A 5273-nucleotide genomic window follows, 5' to 3' on the forward strand; every position below is an offset into this window, starting at 1 on the left:
GAATGGTCTATAAATCATATAAAGTCTTATTTTCTCTTAAGAAATTAGATGACGCATATGATTATATTCCCGGAATTCTATCCCAAAATGATATAAATCCTCAATCTTAGATATCTCCTACTTGTATAGGCAAATCATAGAGTTAGATTAGTAGTGGTGGTCCAAGAAAGAGTTACTAATTATACAGTTACACTTTCACAAGTGTTTCATAACCATTTTCTATCAATGGATTCAAACTGTAACACCCTAACTAACATAGGCGTATTACGTGCTTTTTAAACATGCTGTGCAGCTCGTTGCTAATCAACGAGGTTTATGGAAAAACGTGATTAATTAAAATTTTGCTTTTTAATTAAACTTATAAAATAATAATACAAAAGACTCGGGATCCCGATAATAAAATCATTTACAAAAAGATTTAACTGTTTAACTGATATACAAAATAAAAGTCGTCTAACGACCAGTTACAAAAATCAGCCTCGCTGTCCCGATGATCGTACGCTCCAGGCCTAACCGCCCCGACATGTACAACCTTCAAAAGCTCGCTCACGGTCCAACAGCTCTAGCCTTGCCTTTACCTACACATCAATGTAGAACTGTGAGTCGACAGACTCAGTAAGAAAAGCATAATAATATCATACATAATTCTAACTGCCGTGTCCAACACGATACTGAGTCCCGCTACTGCCATGTCCAACATGGTACTGAGCCACTACTGCCATGTCCAACATGGTACTGAGTTCTGAACGTTCATAGGGACGGTACTATTGACACGTAACAACCTGATCGGTCGAACCGGTCATACTCCGGTTGCTGGTCATACTCCAGCCTGTACCGACGTGTTACTATATCCTCCTGATCGGTCGAACCGGTCATACTCCGCCGTCGGTCATACTCCAGCCCGTACCGACGGAATACGTCAATAGCACGGAACCACCAACCAAGTGTCACTGACGGTCAAACCGGTCATACTCCGCCGCCGGTCATACTCCACTCGTACCGACGTGATAGGGTTGGATGGTTCGAAGCCAACATACAACTAATGTAATCTAATAGGCTTCCTACATGCTCGCTAAACATGGAATCTACATATGCATACCGTTATACTAATCTTACCTGGATTCCGAATTCAGGTGTGCCGGTCAACCTGACTGGAACTGAAGCTGAGCGGCGGATTACTGGCTCCTAAACCATAAAAATCACAACGCTATAAGTGACACGCTAAATCACTTCCCGGGGACTAAAACTAGGAACTAAAAGTTTTCCTATCGATAAAAAGCATGGCAATACACCCTAAAACATAAGAACGAGGAAAACACGGGTTCTGAAAAATTCCCCAACCGGTAGACCGGTTGCCCAACCGGAATTCCGGTTCTGGGAAATTCAGGACCCTCATCCGGAATTCCGGATGCACAACCGGAATTCCGGTTCCTCGCAGGGAGCAACATAAAATTTTCATAACTTGCACAATTCAACCCCAAATCACCTCAAACTTTCCAGACCTGTTCTATACCTTCCCTAGAACATATCCAAGGCATCAAAACAACCCAGAAACCTCAAACATGAAAAATGCCATTGGAGCTCAAGCTTTGAGTTCTAAACTCAAACTTGAGCAAAACCACCTAATCATGCATTCCACTAGCTTAAATCCTCTTAAACTAGCATAATATAACCTCTGAAAACTATTAAAAACAACAACAACATCACAGAAACAGATTACACAATTTTCATGTTGAAAACCAAACTTTTGCATAATAAAACTCTAGCATGCTCAACCTAGGAATTATACTTCACAAGTAGCTTAATTACCAACTAAAAATCATGCTTTTAACCTCAGAAAATAACCACAAAATACGGCAGCAACAACAACCAAATTCATGCATGCATCAACATATTCTCATCATTTTTTCCTAAAATTACAAAAAGAAAGGTTTAGGAACTTTACCAAGAATTTGAAGAACACTTAGAATGCAAGAAAAACAGCTTGAAATCAGAATTTCCCAGCCCTAAATCCACCCTTCAGCCGAGAGAGAAAGAGAGGAAAAGAGAGAGAGTTTTGCAAATTTTCTAACTTGTGATATTTTTTTGTAAAATGAGAAATGAAAATAGAAGCCACTTAATAACTTAATTCAGCCAACAAATAATCAAATAAACATTTATTTTCCATTTCATAAAATCACAAAAGACAAAATACTAATGGGGCAAAAAGACCATTTTGCCCCTCCACCTTAAAACCACATAAATCATACTAAAGGGGTATTTTTGGGAAATTCTAAATTCCCGGCCATTCCCGACATTCCCAATGTCTAAAACCCGTCCCCAAACTACTAACATACTAAGTTGTGATTTCTACTGAGCCAAACGCCGAGTTCCAAAATACCGGGCACCGGAAATGCAACATAAGAAAACTACTGAATAACATAACCATGCATTTCTGAATTCCATAATAACAGCATAATAAATTATTTAAATAGCTATAAATAATTTCATAATTAATCATAAACAACTGCTAATTTCCAAATTAACTAAGCGGGCTTTACACAAACTGTATGAGTTTAGTATTCTGTGACCAGAATCCACTTGCACTATTCTAACAACTCTTTGATGTTGATGTAACTTAAGTCTTCAAAAGATACAACCACATACTTTATAAATCTATGGCATTTGTATCTTGTTCATAGTGGTTTTGACAAGATCATTCTCTTCAAAGAGTTAATATGCCTATATCCACTGAAAGTAATTTCATCTCATTCGCAGATGGATGTACATTCAAGGGTGGATATGAGTTTTCGTTGTGTTTTTAAAACGATCATTCTAGATTTTACCTTATGCAAAGGAAATTTGAAATGTTTAAAAAATTTCATGAATTTCTAGCAATGGTAAGTGGTTAAAGATCTTGCGAGCTGATAGGGGTGGAGAAAAAGGTAGTAGATATGCAGTTCAAAGATCATTAATTTGATTTTGAATAATATCCAAACTTACCTCCCCAGAAATTCGAGTTGCATATTGATGATTAGTTACTAGTCGTTGCCTAAATCCTTCTATGGAAATAAAATTTCAGAATGATGCAATGGTTGTATACTTAATGTAAATCATTACTAGATTCATGGATGACCTAATCGAAGTCTTAAGAAAAGCTAGAACTGCTAACCTTGGTTTGCATGTTTGTTAGCTATTCTAAGTGATTAGGGGTGGACCATCCCGTAGTCATTAGATAAGATAGTGTTTGTTTAAACAAATACTACTTTTCTAAGAAAATGACTAAGTCTAAAAGAAAAGTAGCAAATAAAGGAGACATTTTTTCTTGATTCCATAAGTGTTCTATCATCTTAGTTTACAAGAGGATCCCACTGCCTATGTTGTCTTAACACAACTGAAGAGGTCTATACCATTTAGTTTTCTTTGACATAGTTCACGGTACCTTGTTGTAGTGGGAGAGTTTCTAGGAACTCACCTTCTTATAACTTGGAAGACACTAGTGATTAAAATCCATTGTGAGTTTAAACAAGTAATGGATTGTCAAGATAAGAAACTAAGAAGAAAGCCAATAGAACTATAGTTCGATCCATTCACATGGAGTAACCTAAAGTTTTCTATTACAAGGACATGATAGGAAATTTTCGTTCATAAGTCTATTCAATGGACTTAACAAAACTTCCTGTTCCTAGTATTGTAGGTTTGAGTATATCTAAACCTATGGCTTGTGGTATACCTGGTAATTACTTACTCTAATGCAAGCATGAGATGCTGATGCATTTTCTTTCCAATGGAAATCTATAGAAGCTTCACAAACTTCTTAGATATAGATTTAATTTATCTAAGGAAAAGTCTCAACTATTCTAGAAAAGATAAAGCCATGAAAGAATTTCTTAAGTCAACAGTGAGAGGTCTCAGATATGCTTTAGTATGCCTTAGACCAGACACCTGCTGTTGAGTGGGAGTAATGAGTAAGTATCAGATTAATCCAGGAGAGAAACATTGGAAGACAATCAAGTAAATCTGAAGATTAAGAAGAGGAACTATATGTTAGTCAATAAGGGTGTTTGTTTCAAACTCTTAGACTACACCACATCAGATTTCGAGACTTGCCTGTGTGCTAGAAAGTCTACTGATGAGATGGTGATTACTTTGGGGGTGGAGTAGTGATTTTGGAGAAGTGTAAAAACCTATCGAAATCTCTTGGTCTACCAGAAAGAGACTGAATGTTAAAAGTTGCAGGAAAGATACTTTTTCAGTCTAAGGAAAGTTCTATACATTTGTGGCAGTGTTCCAACTTGCCTTAACTACTAGGGTTACTTCCTGTATAACAAAAGAGTAGTTGCCCAAAAGTATAGAATCCAGTATCCCAAAAGAGTAGACATATAGAGAGGAATTTCACATTATCAATGATTTTGTGATTAAGGAAGAGTAATGGTTGAGAAGAGGTTGTGTTTAATTCAACCTGTCAGATCCCATTACGAGGAGTTTACTACTATTACACTTGATTGGTATATCAAGGTGTTAATGATTATTTGAAATGCACTTTTTTGTTTTATATTAGTGCAAGTGGGAGTTTGTTGGGTTTTATGCCCTAAATAAAACTCATTTCATATAATCAGATTTACTTATTAATAAAGATCAGATATAACATTTTATGTTGCATGGTTCACATGATTTATTTATGATTATATGTATATAATGTATGAATTCTTTTTAAGTCCAGAACATATGAGTTGGTTAAAGATTATAGTGTTGTCAGCACAGTGGAATATAATCTTTATTATATGTTCAAAAGTACATTCCCTGATTTGTCAGAACACTGGATTTAGACTGACATGGTATAATCAGCGATAGGTATTCTTACACCTTGGAAAAGTGTTATGTCCTTTCCAGGACATTGGCAAAGTTTACCAGTATCGGATGTATGGAGTATACATCGGAATGGACCGATATTGAACTTTGAATTATATTTTGAAACTTACCGTAAATATCTATTCAATTCAATATCATAAGTTGATCCTAGATCACATGATCAAAATCCTGATATGGTTAGGCTCAATTTCAAGAGTGTTATTCGTGTTCTTTGATTTGTTAGTTAAGCCTTCTTCTGTATCAGGGTGATACGTACATTTTGGGAACACGGTAATACAATTGAGTGGGGGAGCGCTAACATAAATATGGAATCTATAGCTTCTATTTGGCAAATAGAAGTAAAGGATGATTTCCTTCGAGCTTAACCAAACGAAGATAAATGGTGGAGATCTCATTTCACTTAGGTGAAATATCATTTATAC

Source organism: Cannabis sativa, chromosome 9, assembly GCF_029168945.1.
Source record: "Cannabis sativa cultivar Pink pepper isolate KNU-18-1 chromosome 9, ASM2916894v1, whole genome shotgun sequence".
Classification (NCBI taxonomy): Eukaryota; Viridiplantae; Streptophyta; class Magnoliopsida; order Rosales; family Cannabaceae; genus Cannabis; species Cannabis sativa.